The 16,707-nt window shown below is 40.5% G+C and overlaps 1 protein-coding gene and 1 long non-coding RNA gene across 2 annotated transcripts in view; one reads left to right on the top strand and one right to left on the bottom strand.

Moving 5' to 3' along the window:
* Positions 1-16,707, bottom strand: part of RBFOX1 (RNA binding protein, fox-1 homolog 1) — a 1,970,253-nt gene that overhangs the window by 1,749,291 nt on the left and 204,255 nt on the right. The window lies entirely within an intron of this gene.
* Positions 1-16,707, top strand: part of LOC109313480 — a 25,102-nt gene that overhangs the window by 2,402 nt on the left and 5,993 nt on the right. The window contains exon 2 of the long non-coding RNA XR_002102060.1: positions 6,724-6,729. This is a non-coding gene — a long non-coding RNA (uncharacterized LOC109313480). The remainder of the gene's footprint in view (positions 1-6,723; positions 6,730-16,707) is intronic.

The raw sequence follows: 16,707 nt of genomic DNA, 5'->3' as shown, positions 1-16,707 counted from the left end.
CCGCTCCCAGCCCCGCGGGGCTCCTCCGCGGCACATCGCTGCCCGTCGCGCGCAGAAACCATTTGGGGAGAGAGAGAGGGATGGAGTTTAAAATGGAGCTCGAGCCGCTGCTGTCGTTCCCCTAGCGAGACGGGTCCAACTTTTCCTGCCGAGGGGCTGGCACGGGGGGCTGCCTCCAGGGCAGGCCCTCCCGCAAGGCAGGACCAGCCGGCCGCGGGCTCGGCAGCCCGAGAGACCGAGCGCCCGCAGCACTTGACGGCGGTACCTCTGGCACCACCACCTCCGCCTTCCCCAGCCCAGCGCCAAGTCGGAGTCCGCCACTGACCTCGGGCCCGAGGGGCTACAGTCCGACAGCCGCTGGTCTTGAGAAAGTTTGAGGGATCATCATCGTCAGGATCTGTCAAAATGGCGATTTCCTTATTTATTTATTTCTTCAAACACAGCTATTACTTGGTATAATTACCAAATGTCTGTGTGGTGCCCAGTGCAGCATTCCAGCCACTTAAGTGTCCTCTTAATGCTTTTGGGGTTTCAGTTAACATGTACACTTGTATTAGCGCCACATGACAGCCTGAGGCTGTGATTTGTGTGTGGCCCTGGGTCAAAAAAGAAAAGTAGTAGTTCAGGTGTTTCAGATCCTCAGGGGATTTAATGAAGGAAACCTCTTCCTGAGTCTCTTAAAATGACACCACCAGAGGCCATGAGTAATATCTCTGGGTATTCTTCATCCGTGTAGAAACGCAACCAAGCACAGCCTTTTCACAAGCAGTTCACAGTTACAGGAAATATTGCATACTTGTATTACATACACCTGTGAGTAATCACAGGTGTAAATATGTATGACCCACTAACACAACCCTCAGGGCACTTAACATTACTGGATGGGTGGGAGAGTCCCAGGACAAGAGTAAGCCCAAGTCTGCTTATTAACTTTTTTGCAGGATGTGACCTTGGTAAACAAATCAGCACACAACCAGCTCCTTGTACTGTACTGGTTTACAACCCAGCCCACAAGCTTGATCCTGCAGTATCAGAACTCAGTGGAATTGCTCATGTGCATGCATTTACTGGAAAGCATAAGCACCTAAAATCAGGGTCTTCCTAGGACACAATTAATTAAAGTGTTATCATACATGTAAATTACAGTGTCAAATTACCAGTCTGAAGCCTTTAAAGACTCGCTTGTAAACTCATACAAAAATCAAAACACTGAAGTCTGTGAGAGGTTTAGAAGACAGAAAGATACAGGGCCGGAACTGTACTTTTATGCATTTCTTCTTTAAAGTGGTGCAAAAAATTTGGAGTGATTATTTGTTCTTATCATTGGACTATGAAAGACATCTAACAAATACTTATTTGTTATGGCCATGAAAAAGTGACAGTAGATTTACATGTATATTCAATTTTTTTCTAGCATTGGCATTGTTTTTGGTTGCTCCATCAATTTTTGTATCAATTTGAATATAAGTAACCAATTTTCCACATCACCTCTTCTGTCCCTTCTTATCAAATATTGCGGGATACTTTCATTGATTTACCATATGTCCAAATCTCTCTTAAAACCTCTGTATTTCTGTTAAGGCTGAACTGAAAGCTAAATTTCAGTACACAAAAAAGGTAGTAGCATTTGATGATAAATGTTCATGCAACATAAGCCAAATTCTGGTCCTACTGAAGTCTTGGGATGTTTGCCATTAGGTTCTTTGAGACCTGCTTCCAAGGTACGAAGAATCAAAGTTTTGCTTTTGACTTCAATCTGAGTAGCTATAAGCTCTCTGGGCCAGTAACTCACAGGTGTTTAGATCATGTCCACTTGTTAAGCTTACTATGTGCTCTTCTGCTCTGGGCAGGCCCTCTGCTAACTTGGGAAGCAGTGTGCTTCTTTATTAGCATCTCGGCAGCTTTGGGTGGTCTAATTAGCAATGCTGAATGACAGTGCCAGTTAGCCCACCCTAGTTTTAATTAGCCTGCCTGCGTGTCACTGCTTCCAAGAAGCAGCTTACTTGGAGGAGCATAGCTTATTTGATGGCACAGGTCTTAAATACCTGGAGACGTGAAGCGCTTTAATATATAGATCTGAGCCAATGCAGTCAAGGAAGGAAGGACAGTTTATTTAACACTTAGGACCCTGATTTTGGAGACCTAGGTTCAACTACATGCTCTACCTCAGATTTTTTGAATGGCCCTAAATGCCTTTAAAAATATGTTAATTTGTTTGTTGTTTAGCTTTTCATCTACAAAAGAGACATATTGGTATTTTTTATCAATAATGTTGTTGTGAAGAATGGATTAATAATTACTTTAAGGAATTCACACATTGTAGATAAAGGGCTAGTTAAATATACAGGATAGACAGAACGTTATTCTAACATGTCATGTAACAACATTGCTCATTCCACTATTATAAGCACACAGCAAAATGCACAAACTAGAAATCTATATGTAGCCCAAAACCCATAAGTGCTTAGGCAGACACTTTATTATAAGTCCACAAGTAGTCCCATTGGAGTCATTGCATAAGTGTTATATCTGTGCAAAGGTGTTTGAAGGATCAGGGCTGTTATCAACAACTACAACAAAGGAGGTTTTTAAAAAAGCAACTCTACAAAATTATTACATTTCTATTTTATATTAATGTTCACTCATTCCTTAAAATAATTTTTCTTCTATCCTAACCTTTATATTATATTTCAAGCACTTCACCTATAACAGCCTTGCACTTCCTAGAGGCCAACTTTGCTCAAATACCTCTCTGCAAAGTACCCCATGCCTAAAATTGTCACCTCCATTATCATTATCATTTAATATAGTAGCACCTAAAGACCCCAACAGAGAGCAGGGTCCTAATGTGCTAAGGGCTTTAGGATGAGACATTCAAAAAAACAAGAAAAGGTAGATGGAAAACAAAAAATGAGAAGAGATGCAGAGGATTCTTCAAGTGGTTATTGAAAGAGCGAAGAAAGGAACCAAGGTCTTCTGATTCCTGTTTCCATCTGCTGAAACATGTTGCCTCACCTATATTGTCCACATGTGATCTTCTTTATGTGTCGTAGATAGTAACCTCCTTAAGGCAGAGACCCTGTCATCTTTAAGTCTCTGTGAAATACAGGGTATGTTTAAAGCATTTTATAGATAATAATGATAGAAGTTTTACCCTTAGGTGATAATACAATGAAGTCATAAATCTGGGTTACTAACATCATAGTCATTTCCACAGTAACTGGTTACAAAGGAAAATCACAGAATTTGAATGTAATTGTCTAGTCATGCAGGGAGCCGAGATGGTTTAGAAAGGAGGCATTTTCAATTTAAAAGTAAATTATCAATAACAAGAGAACAAATAAGTAGCAGATAATGAGAAATTCTGTTGAAATGCAATGTTTTGAACAAATTCCCAGTCAGGGATTATCTCTTTATAGTTTTTTTTTTTACAGCCTCTTTTTCTGAAGAAAAGCCAATTTTCAGAATTTTGTCACAATCTGAGATATTTTTCTCTCCCAAGAAAGTACATTCTTACTTTATTATCCTCAAATCAAAGATTTTTTTAAAACTGCTAACAAATTAAATATGCTCACATATTTTACAATGAAAGTAAGTCCATGACACTTTGACATATATACCCTTTTAATGATGTTAAACACCTAGAAGTTGTACATCCTAGTCTTGTGTCTGTTTATTAATGCTGATTTGAGTCAACTATACAGGAAACTACATACCTGCTATCGTATAGACACACATAGATATGTTCATATATTTCACCTGAGGCAGCTACTACTGAGCATTGTAAACCATGACAAATTTATAATAAATTGGTAAAGAGTATAATAATATGGTAAAGAGTTTATATGACCAGCTCTTAAGATCTTGGTTCCATTTTAAAAATGGGGTAAAAACCTTGCTTCATTTAAGTCAACAGCAAAATCTGCGTTTATTTTAGTGGGACTATTTATTAATATGGGGCATTTCAGAAAATTAACAGGAAAATGGTTGAACACACTATATGTGTGCAACAAAGCAGGAAACTACACAGCAGTGGGGAACACTGATAGCAGCATTGTCAAGCATACCCATCATTTACATTATATAGACATGTGATACGGGTCAATGAAGTTCACTGCATGCAAACTGGTTTTATTTTGAAATTACGATTAGTTTCTGAAATGCCTTTGTATAGAATGTGCTAGCTAGTTTGTTAACATATTTTAGTTATTTTTATAGCTTCTATTATAAGCAACGGAAAAAAACAAAGGTTAGCCATATCAGCCATTTTCACGTCTAGATCTTGAAAGCTCATCCTGTCATAAGAATAATAACCTTTGATATCCTCTAGATTCACCAGCATGACTGCCATAGTTAGCAGGAATGGTCCAAATATATGAACAGAAGAATATAAAGTTGTTAATATGCCATCTTCCTTTGAAAAAAGGACAGGAAGCAGGCAGTCCCTGGAACTGCCTTCAAGTTCCCTAAGCAAAGAGAAGCTAGTCTTTCCAGTGATGCAGACAATCAAGAATCAGAAGTTTAGGTAAAGCTCATTCACAGCCTGGCTGCTATTTTGGTAGCACTGGCATGGGGTAGCCACCAAGCAAAATAAAGATTCTCATGAATCTATTTTTGGATTATTTAATATGGAACGGAAACCTAGCTCCATTTGTTTGTCTAGTACATCATAATCTACATGTGGTTAGATTAATCTAGATTTCAGATTACTTAATGAAAACTTTGCAAATGATGCAGAATCATTCACTGGGTGCAACTTACAACAGGCTGTATGCTGATTAAAGTCACAACAGGTATTGTGTTGGCAGTTGCTCAAAGTAATTAATACTGTATTTCCACATAAAATCATTAGCAGATATGCTTAATACAGAGCACCCGGCAAACAGGCATACATGTCAGGTGACACATCTTTAGAAAAAGTATATGGTGCTCTCTCATCAGAATTAGCTATTGATGAATACTGTGATTTATGTAAGGCAAACAGGTAAGCAATGATTGTTAAGGTAGAAGAAAAGAAGCTGTTGACATCAGAAGTAGTTGAACAAGAAAATAGATCTGTAATATATAGAAGATGAATGGGATGGGCAGGCAGAGCTATTTCTGGAACAAAATTGTTTTGAACAGAGCAGATTAAATAATTATGGAGATATAGTCATAAAAGTGAAAATTTAGATTTTACAAGAGAAAAGTGTAAAAATTATTTCAAGCCTTTAAAATGTAAAGTCCACACATAAGCATTATAAGATTACTATAAATAGTATGCATTTATGTACAATACCTTAAACATTTATAATGTGTTTGTAGCAGAGAATACCTATAATATCCTCAACCACTGTAAATGCATTTACTTTATCTTAGGGGCTGGTCATTTTATTACCAATGGGTAAATGAACATATAATCCATTTACAGTGAAATATGCAACCTTAAAGAATGTAAATGCATTTGTGGTAGTGTTATAGTGCTGAAGTGTTATACAAATTCTGTGCTATAACCAGTTAATGAATCATCTGCAGGGTAAATATGCATTACTGTACACTTTACTAATAGTAACAATAACAAATGTATGATTTATAGGCACAAACATATAAATGCATACTTTATAATCCATTGATAGGTAATCCTTAAAATTAAACTTTACATGAAAGTCAAGTCTGAAATGAAAGAAGTAAGGAAAGTAAGGGAAAGATGGTACTTTGATTTTTCAAATTTAAGTCAAGATGTAGAAACTTTATAATGGTGCCAGCAGAGAGACAGGAAATAAACTTCCTACCATACTCACTTTATTATGCCAAACAGAAAAGGAAGGGGATTAGGTGACTATTTTTTTAAACTGGGCAAACTTCAAAAGGGTTATAAAAAGAAGGAATGGGACAGCAGAAGGGAAAAGGGAAGCATAAATGGAGTAAAAGGAAGAAAGACAAAAAAATGAAGAACTGTTCTAAGATAGCTCATAGACTGTTGAACATATTTTGTTGAAGATTCTACATTATGAACAATTATATGTAGTGTAGCTGAAGGTTTTTTTTCTTAATTATTCAGAATGTAGAATCATAGGAATCATAGGAATCCACAACAATGTCACAAGCTTAAAAGTGGGTATGCAACTCAAAAAAATTCTGAATCACTGCTCAAGATCGTGGTTTCAACTGGAAGTTAAGGCCCATAGCTGAATCTGACAACCTTGAGACACCTTGAAGGATCCTGATTTTTTTCAAGTGGGTAGCTATTTAGCTTTCTTTGAAAACCAGGTCATTTCAAGGTGTCTCAGTCTGGACATGCAAAATGCACAGATGTAGTTGGGCAGCTGTATGCTGGAATTGTCCAGTCACATGGGGCAGCACACACTGCCACCATGAAAAAAAATGGTGGCAGCTATTTTTGTGCCCCACAGGGTAGCAACTAGGCTCTCCCCACCCCTTCCAGCTGTGCTAGTGTTAAAATCACTAGTCACTCTGGGAAATTTTTGAATAAAAAAGCTGAAATTCCTAAGTGCTAGAAAAGTAAGGAGCAAATGAGTTTAGCAATTTTAGGAAAAGTTATTTCTAACTTCTGGCTTTGTGGACTAACTTTAAATTAGCTCACCTAGAGTTTTTTTTCCTTTGCTGATGCAATTTTCACCATTCTTATTTATGAAATAAAGTTTATTATTAATAACAATTTTAGTAAAAGTTCTCCCCTTAGAACACTTTGTTTCTGGACACCCCACCATATGGTTCCGGTAGCTTACAGTCACTAGAAAGCCACATTTAAAAAGGTAATTTTGACATATTCCAATTAATTTATTATGTCTTGAGTAATACTGCTGATACAATTTTCTGTAGAATTCTGTACCATTCTAGTGTGTTTATTTTTTGGTTTGCTCATTAATTTGTATAATGCTTTTTGCAGTGTTGGCCTAGTAGTTTAAGCAATATTTTGCTTTTGGATAGTATTGTCTTCCTCACTGCTCAGAAGGTTAGAGTTGTTGATTCTGGGTAGTAATGATATTTTGGAGTGGACTATGCTTTCAATTGGCTTTAATTTTTCACCCTCTAGTGCTTTGTGGAGGAGGGAGTATTTGCAGCTTTGCCTGAGATGACACCAGAAACTGAACTGTTGAATGGTCTTTTTGATATGCTACTTCAGAGGAGGCACTGACCCATTTCTGCTCTGTAGCTGTTGTTGCTCGATTTGGGTTCTATTTAGGAAAAGAATGGGAGACTTTTCTTGGGGTTTGTCTTATGGATGTAACTGTCTAGATTTCACACCTATATAGTAAAATTAGTTGAATTATTGTACTATGTAGATTTAGCAGTAATTTTATTTGAAAATTGTATTAATTTTTTTAAAAGTAAAGAACAACCATGAAGTTTATGTTTTAATGTTTTCATAGCCATTCTGAAACAACCTAATGCAGGGTGGTCAAACATACAGCCTGTGAACTGGATCCAGACTATGGAGTCACTCAGTCCAACTCACCAGGCTACCAGTGGGCCACCAGAAGTTGTGGGGAATGGTTTGCTGCAGAATCCAAGCCTGGGTCCCAGTGGGCAGAGCAGTCAGTGGCAAGACGGTGAGTGAGGACTGATACAGTCTCAGTTGCCTTCCAGCTCCTTTGCCTGTCACCATTGCAATGGCCTAGCTCCTCAGCCACAGGCCCAGCAGCCTCCCTTGTGGCAACTACTACAATCATACTCCACAGGGCTTTGGCCCCAGGGTCTAGGCCAGAGCTGGAGTTGCTACTGCTTCATGCCCAGTCTGCATTGAGCCCCATGGTCCATATCCAGCCTGGGGTGTAGGAAATTTTGACACCCCTGTCCTAATGTGCTTATTCTGAGGATCATTAATGATGGATATTGCAGCTTTTCTACTGACTGTTGGTACATTTTCTCTTGTGGTTGTAAAGGCTGGTGTTAGACTAGCAAGTCCTGCCACAGTGGCCACAGATGTACATGGCATTAGGGGCTACTGTACTGACAGGCTGTTTCCTTCGGTCACAATTTCTGTTGTAATTTGAGTAACCATTTCTCGTTGTGATACTGTACACCATGATTGAGAAGGGAGCACCACTTTGTCCTGTCTCTTGCTAAAGCCTCCCAAAGGTTTGAATCAATTCCAAATGCCTTCATGGCCTGCTTGCAGTCATCATTGATACGCAATTTCAGGCATCCTACTCTTCTCTCTCCACCTGCAATTTGCCCATACAGGATACACCCAGTTTCCATATTCCTATAATAAAACTTCAGTCTGTTCTCATTCTTTAGGAGGTTATTATTATTAAAAGACATCATGGTTTTTCCCATCTCTGTTTCCATTTCTGTGTTGACTTATGAAACCCATGTTCTGTAATAGGTTTCTAGGACATGTTAAAATTGCTTTGAACTATATGTTGAAGAAATGCCTGGATGATCAGGTCAACTATTTTGCAAATCCTGGAATTGTAATTTTTTCCAATATGTCTAATTGGCCATTGCCAGTGAAAAGGATCAACCTGGTTTTATTGCCCTTTTTTGTAGAATGACCTTGGCTATTATTATCATCTTACACTTGCAGAGTGGTTGATAAATTAAGTATTGTCATATCTTTGCACCTTTTCCATTTTGGAGCTACCTGTATTTTGGTGACAGATTAATTCAAAAGTGTTTTAATATATGAAGTAGGCAAACACTAAAATGTTTTAGTTTTTAAATGAACATTCAGCAGGAAACCAAACTGGAACTCTGGAGACTTCCATCCACTCTAAGCTCTGCTATTGGGTTGCTGTTAGCCCTGGACAAGATGTGCTCCTCCCTCTTTGCTCTTGTTTCCACATTTCTAAAAGTATAGGTAATGATTCTGACATCCTTTGTAAAGCACTGTAAAAGATATTATATAATTCATTTACAAAGATGTGGTCTGATAGTTCATTTCTTAGGGAGGAATACAATTTAGCTTGCATAATGTTGAAAAAATGTTCAGGATGATACACAATATTTTCTGCTACTGTCATCATTAATACAGGTGTCCTGCTAATGGTGTGGGTTGAAAGCTTACCCCCTTTTCCTATTGGGCTAATTAATCCATCTGAGGGAAATATCTGAATTGCTTAAACAATTTTAGAAGGGCTTCTAGGATGCACTCAGTGCTTTGATGTTAATAGATTATCTGGGTTACATGGTCCCCTGAGTCTGAGTTTCTGAAGGTTTTCCTTCAGTCTTGTATTGCTGTAAAAGTGTCTGGAGGGATGAAAGGATTGACAGGTTTTTCCATGTCTTCAAATATAATTTTTTTTTTTAATTATTCTGTTTTGTTCTCGACTAACCTTTCCATTTTATATCCATTTACTTAGGCATTAGAAGTGCTCTCTTCCAGTTTTACTACTACACTTTTTTGTTGTCTGAGAGAATAGGCATCCACCATATCTTTCATTTCAGCTCAGTATTCCTCCTTTGATTCTTTATTTTGTAGAGAGCTAATTTATGATTCTGTAGTGTATACTTATTTATCTATTCACCAAATCTGAAGTCCTAATTATTTTTTTTTAAATTACCCAAGTAGAAAGACAGACATCTTGGGTGACTACATCTTGGGTGCAAACTGCTAGACTGCCAGTGGTTCAAGGCATTACTTTCTATATCGCCCTTGTAGTTGATTAAATATTAGTTTTTAAAATTATGGCTTGCCCCTGAGTCTAGCAGTGTGTTTTGGCACTATTCCAGAATTGAATATAGCAAGTCCTGGAGTGTAGACCTACGCAATTGGCAGCCTCTTACCAAACATGATACTTGATTCTATGTTTGACAACAGTGAAGGGATTAAAACAGCTTTATCAACAGAAAAGCTATTGTTTAGTCAAGACAGTGAGAAACATTTCCTGGAAATAATTAAATATTTTCCAAAATATTTGGTTATTAATCCACATTGCTCCAGATGGATATTCAGGCTGAATAATAGTGGCTCATATAGAAAAGTTAGTAAAAGTTCTCACAGGAGGTGAGAGGCTTTATACTAGCTATGAACTAACTGCCCAGAGAAGTTTTCCATCTATTGACTCTTCTGTGAAATCCTATGAAATATGAACTTTCACTTCTACCCAGAAGAACTCTTACAATCTTTTCTCCAAGGCCTAATGAAAGATATTTGTGCCCAAAAGCTTGCAAGTAAAGACATATTTTTGCCAAAATCTTGTTGGTCTAATAAAAGATATCATCTCTACTATAAGTGCTTGATTGCCTTTGTCCTCTAGACCAATATCGCTACAACCTGGATACCTAAAATGTCTATTATAATCTATTATTTTTATCTAGTGTGGTCATGTCTTTTTCCTCATCTAGTGAATATATATGAGAAATGGGTGTAAATTCATTAAAAGGAATTGTAATTTACTGATTTCCTGGATTACACTATTTCAGTTAAACCCTTGGTTCATAAATCAATTGCAAAAAGATAAAAAGACAAGCTCATAAATTGTGCATGCCTGTCAAAAATCAGTAGTTAAACTGAAAAGTTGGGGACATGAAGCTTTTTATTGCTAGGCCACAAATTCATATCCAACGAAGATCACTAATGGGCAAATTATATTAGCATCTGAAGGCTCTTTAGTAAAATCAGTTTGTACATTCAGCGTAGTTCCTCTGATTGAGGTGTGAGGTCAAGATCACCCACATTGATTTTCTAGACTAGCTCTCTTTCAGTGTGTATCACTTAAAGTTCGAAGGACATCACTGATAGCTATTGGGGGTTGAAAGAAGTGGGGAAGAGTTTTGTGAAATTCTGTAATGGGAGTTCAAGTTTCTTGCGTGTGGAAGAATTTAGTGTAGCTTTATTTGCTTCTGTGACCTGTGCAAAACATCCTGACTTTTAAGATAGCTGATAGCTATCTTAATAGTTAATATTTTATAAACAGAAACCTATATACACTATCCATGATTTGTTTTTCAAAGGTATGCCCTGTGATACTGTGGACTCTACACATTCCCAATACTGTACCTGAATTATAGACTATTAGAGGTACTGGCTCTCCAGGGTTGTTCATCCAATCCCCTTTGCAAACAATTTTTATGGCAAGAATAGGATTTCTTAGGGTGATATCTTTTATAGGACTAACTAGGCACATCTACATGAGACCTTTACTGCAGAGTTGCCTAATTATCTCCACAGTAAAATGTTACTATCTATACATCTGATGCTATTAGGATGGAGTAAACTAATTAACTCCACAATAGGATAGTACTCCCAAACACAAGTACTATCCTATAACAGAGTTGTTTACTCCACTGCAATGCACATGTAGACTTTAATGAGGCTGGCTAGGGCATGAGGGTGCTTCAGTGTGAGGGCTGCCTGTTGGCTAGTGCTGCACTGAATTGCCCTTGTGCCCCAGCCAGTCCCTTAGCAGCATGTTGAGCTGGATCAGAGCAACCCCGAGCTGGCAGGCTGATCCTGAGGGCCCCCTGCTAGCCAGGGCTGCTCTGACTTGGCTTAACATTCTGCAATCCCAGGCAAACAGCACACCTGGGAGCAATAAATTCCAATGCAAACTGCACCAGAGTTTATTCAATTGCATTAATAGCATGTGTAAATGTGCCCACTTTGTAGTAGAATTAGACCAGCTCTAACTTTGAGAGACAGTATCACTCTTACGCTACCATAACATGGAAATCCTTGCTTCTTGCATAATTTCTAGACCAACACAGCTTCAGCCTTACTCTTACATTACTATAGCAAGAAAAGTAATTTCATGAACATAAATATTTTAAGCATATCATCATGCAAAACATCCCACAAAAATAGATGAACATTTTGGTATTTCCAAGCATTTGATAACTTCACTTCGCTAATTCCTTTACCTTTTAATGTATTTTCCTATGTGTATGTAGTGGTCTTTTGTTTTGTTTTTTTTTAAGATGAAAATGAAGAAATTCCATCATGCACTGGATAGGCTGGGAATTGGGATCTCTGATTCTAGTCCTAGATCTGGGAGGGGAAACTATGTAAGTAATAAGAGGAGGAGAGTGACAGTTAAGTTAGGGATACACAAGATTGGCCCACACCTATAGGGGGCAGATTAGAAAAGCAAAGGTGGTGACCGAATTGAGGCTAGCAACTGAAATCAAGGACAATAAGAAGTCCTTCTATAGGCATGTAGGTAACAGGAGGAAAACCATGGAAATGTGGAAGCACTGCTCAATGCATCTGGACAGCTGATCACTGACACCAAGGAGAAAGCTGAGCTCCTGAACAAGTACTTCCCATCTGCATTCCACCAGTCTGAGAGTGATAGCCTGATGAATGCAAATATGACACAAAATTGTCACAGATGGAATGATCACCTACCAACAGTCAACGCAGAGCTAGTGAAAGAACAGGTAGAGAGGCTAGATATCTATAGGTCAGCAGGACTGGATGAATTCCATCTGAGAATGCTGAACAAACTAGCAAAAGTCATTGCAGGACTGCTAGCAAACCTCTTTGAGAATTCGTGGCACCCAGAAGACTAGAAGATAGCCAGTGTTGTGCCCATCTTTAAAAATGGGAGGAGAGAGGACCCAGGGAACTACATGCCAATCAGCCTGACCTCTATCCCAGGAAAAATCCTTGAAAGAATTCTCAAGGACTCCATATGTGATAAGCTAGTGGAAGGCAAAATTCTGAATGATAGCCAATATGGCTGTCACAGGTAGGTCACGTCTGACTAGCTTCATCTCCTACAACCAGGTTACTTACCACCTAGATAAGGGAGATGAGGTCGACATCATTTACTAGGACTTAAGAAAGGCCTTTGACTTAGTGTCCATGAGGCTCTCAAGACAAAACTGGGCTCAACAATTCAATGGTCAGATAGGTGGGAAACTGGCTGTGGGGTCGGACCTAGAGAGTACTAATAGACAGATCTGTGTCAACGTGGTGGAAAGTAGCCAGTGGGGTCCCCCTCCAGGTTCAGTACTTGGACAAGTACTTTTTAATAACTACATAAATGATCTGGATGTGGGGGTGAAAAGCACACTGGCAAAGTTCACTGATGACACTAAGCTTTGGGGAAGTGCAGCCATGCCTCAGGGTAGGCTGATGATCCAGGTAGACCTAGAGAAATCAGTTAGATCAGCAGACCAGAACCAGATGCTGTTCAACACCGAGAAGTGTAAAGTGCTTCATCTGGGGAGGAAAAATCCTCAACAAACTTACAGGTCCAGTGGTGCTATGCTAGCTAGCATCACATCCAAAAGGGACCTGGGGGTCACAACTGACCATAAAATAAATATGAGCCACCAGCGTGATGCTACACTTAGCAGAGCAAACAATACACTGACATCTCAAGCAGAACTAAAGAAGTTATTCTCCCACTCTGCTCTGCATTGGTGTAGCCGCAGCTGGAGTACTGCATCTAGTTCTGGGCATGACACTTCAAGAAGGATGTGGAGAAGCTTAAGAGAGTCCACAGAAGAGCCATTCATATGATTAGAAGTTTGAAGAGCAAGCCATAGGAGGAAAGGCTGACAGACATGGGACTCTTCAGCCTAGAAAAGAGAAGACTTCAGGGGGATTTGGTGACAGATTACAAATATATTGAGAGTGTATCAGGGGCTAGGTGAACAACTATTCATCAAAACACCCCAGGGGAAAACTAGGAGCAGCAGCAGGAAGATTCAGACTAGATATAAGGAAAAACTTCTTTACCGTTTGTGTGACCAGACTCTGGAATAGATTTGTAGCTGGGATGGTGCAGGCACCTACTATGGAGATCTTCAAAAGAAGACTGGATGCACATCTTGTTGAAGTTATTTGAACCCAGCATTCTTTGCTGCCTAGAGCAGGGGGGCTGGATCTGATGGTCTTATGAGGTCCCTTCCAGCCCTGAACTTCAGTTAATCTGTGGATCATTTGTGATAGCTTTATTATTTGTATTTATGTAGTGTTCTATGAATTTTAAAGTTTTTTGTGAAGGAGTATTCCAGTTTTTCAGAGTTTTACAAAGCACACATATTTAGCATAATTTTCTGAAAGGTTATTATGGTCTATTGGACAAGAATTGTTTTACCATATTAAAGGATTAATGTTCCTTTGTGCTCTGTACTAAAAGTAACCTTACATAATCTCAGTTTTAATCCTTGTAAAATGGTTGGAATATATACGTACTTACCTGCTTTGGTAAGAGTAATGAAGTAGTAAGGGACAAGTCAGTCACTTAAGAGTAATGAAACCAGGTTTAGCAGAGGTGGTGCAATGCATATACTTTTTAAGGTTCAATGGAAGCCTAAAATTCATAGCTGTTGTGCTGCAAGCCCTGTGCCTTTTTCCATGGCCAAAGGCAATTTTGTACAATATCTATATATTATATAAATTAATTTTATTTTAATTTATACATATTATATTGTTAACGGGGTTTTCTCGGGGCCAGTCTGTTATTGGCCCACCCAACTGTTTCTGGGCCAACCGCCTGCCTCCTCATCTGCCGTGCTTTGATGATACATAATTATGGTGTTAATTAGGTGGGAGGCTAACCATTCTTGCCCCAATGCCAGGGGACACTACCTACAACTCCATTCCTCTCCTACACCACAGCCCATGCCTCACAGACGGCATCCAGATGACCCAGTGCTCCCAGCCTACAGCTTAGCCCTCATTGTCAGGCCTCAGACACATGCACATTCATGCCACCCTCCTCTCACTAGGGCCTCTCACACTCCACCCCCTTTCACAGGGTCTCTTTCACGCATCTTGCTCCCTCCCGGAGCAGGCCCCTTTGGCCAGAGGCTTTATCTAGCTCATCCCTTGGGTGGCAGACGTACCATCTTTTGGGCATCTCCTGCAACCCTCGCTGGGCTAGTGGCCAGCCAATTACCCGACCAAGTCCAAGCTTGCCCTGGCCCCTCCCGGGGAAACTCTATATAATACTCACACACACAAACTGGGCTCCCAGCCCTCTGGTTTCTCCCTCACTGAGGCTTCTCTTCTCTGCCCCCTCACTAGGGCCATGGGACTTCCCTCCCTGGTGGGGGCTCATAGCCATGCCTGGCCCCATCTGGGTCTTACACCCTCCTTGGGCTCAGGTGGCCGTAGCCATGACTGGCCCCCTTGTACCCACAGTATTGTGGGGGCTGGGGGTTAAGGCACCCCAACCCACCTTTCACTGGGGTGGTAACTGACCTGGTATTTCCTGGGGACTCCCACATGACTGGGAGCCCCACCAGGCTACCCACTCCCATCAGAGTGCAGTTTTAGGTCATGCCTAGGACCAGGAGCCTCCAAACCACCCCCTTAAGCTCCTGCCTTTACCTCCAGGATGTTGTGTTCAGCCTTACAGCCAGGCGAAGTTTCTGCCTGGCCTGCCAGCAGCAGGTGGCCAGAGTTCTAAAATGACCACCATAATCAAGCACTGTTGGCTGTTTGGCTCAGGCCTTAAAGTGGCAGGCACCACCAGTGCCCTGCCACATATATAAATTAAATCTCTTACTCTGGAGGCCAGATTGTTACAGTCTACAAGGGAAGAAAACAAATGAAAATGATGGTCTGAAGGCTTTTCAAGTTGGAAGAGGCAATAATGCATAAACCATAAAGTGAAGATGATGACAAAAGATTATTACAAAAAATTAATCTTCTGCAGCAAAATTTAGGTTCAACTAGTAGTATATCAGAGTTGTAGATAACAGGAGAAGAAATAAACCACTTTTTTTATTAATGTGCTTTAGGATTCACTCCTTAACAGATAAGGGGCACATCCAGACAAGTGCACATGTGTCTCAAAGGAGTTTGAGATGCCACAAGACATATGCCAGGAACAAAAAAAAAAATCCACACCCTGCATATTTGCAGTGCAGGCTCAAAATGTGGAACTTGGAAATCCAAGTACCAAAATAAACCAAAGGTTACAAAAGTGGGGAAGGTCACAGTCCCCGATCATGCCTTGAGGCAACCTGGGATTTGGTCCCCCAAAAGAGGTACTCTGGTTTCTAGCCAGAGCATCTCTATTATGCTCTTGTTGCCCCAGACACTGTCACAGGTAAGTTAGGGATGTAGGGGCAGGCAGGTTTATGGGTGTGGGGAATGGTGGGGGATGTGGAGAGTGGAAGGGGTGTGTCAGTGTGACAGGGGGCAAATGCAGGGTCAGGTATCAACCTTAGTCTGCCCACCTGTGTATATGGGGCAGTCCATCCTGCCATGACTTTGCTGGAATAATAAACTGGTGGTAAATGTGGAAGGCTGCCCATTTTGCACCCCAATGCCAGAGGTGCTATCCACAGCTCCGTACTTTCCTGCCAGCCCCATTCCTAGGGCTTATATGTGCCCAGAGCCCTGTCTCCTTCCAGTCAGCTCACCAGGTGCAGGTGCTAGCTAATTCCCTCATTAGCCTGCTGCCAAGGTAACCTACAGCTGTGGAGCACTGCCTAGCTCTTAGGGCTCTCTAGCTAGGCTACTTCTGCTCTTAAAGGAGCAGGCACACCTTAGTGGTCTGTGACAGTCAGGGGGTGTGGGGAGTGGCAGGGGATGTTGTGGGGTGTTGTGGGATGTTGATGGTAGGGAGAGGTCAGGGGTGGCAGGAGTAGAGGAGGATATCACGGGTGAGGGGAGTGGCAGGAGTATGTGCAGTCTGTGGTCTGTGGGTGGGTTTGTGGAGGGGCGTGACCAGGGGCATGCCTGCCCCCATACGCACCCCCCATAGTTTCATAGTTTCATAGTAGCTAGAGTCGGAAGGGACCTAGGTAGATCATCTAGTCCAACCCCCTGCCTTGGCAGGAAATAGCACCGGG

Source organism: Crocodylus porosus, unplaced genomic scaffold, assembly GCF_001723895.1.
Source record: "Crocodylus porosus isolate Cpor-Errol unplaced genomic scaffold, CroPor_comp1, whole genome shotgun sequence".
Taxonomy (NCBI): domain Eukaryota; kingdom Metazoa; phylum Chordata; order Crocodylia; family Crocodylidae; genus Crocodylus; species Crocodylus porosus.
This window is presented reverse-complemented; position numbering and strand designations above follow the sequence as displayed.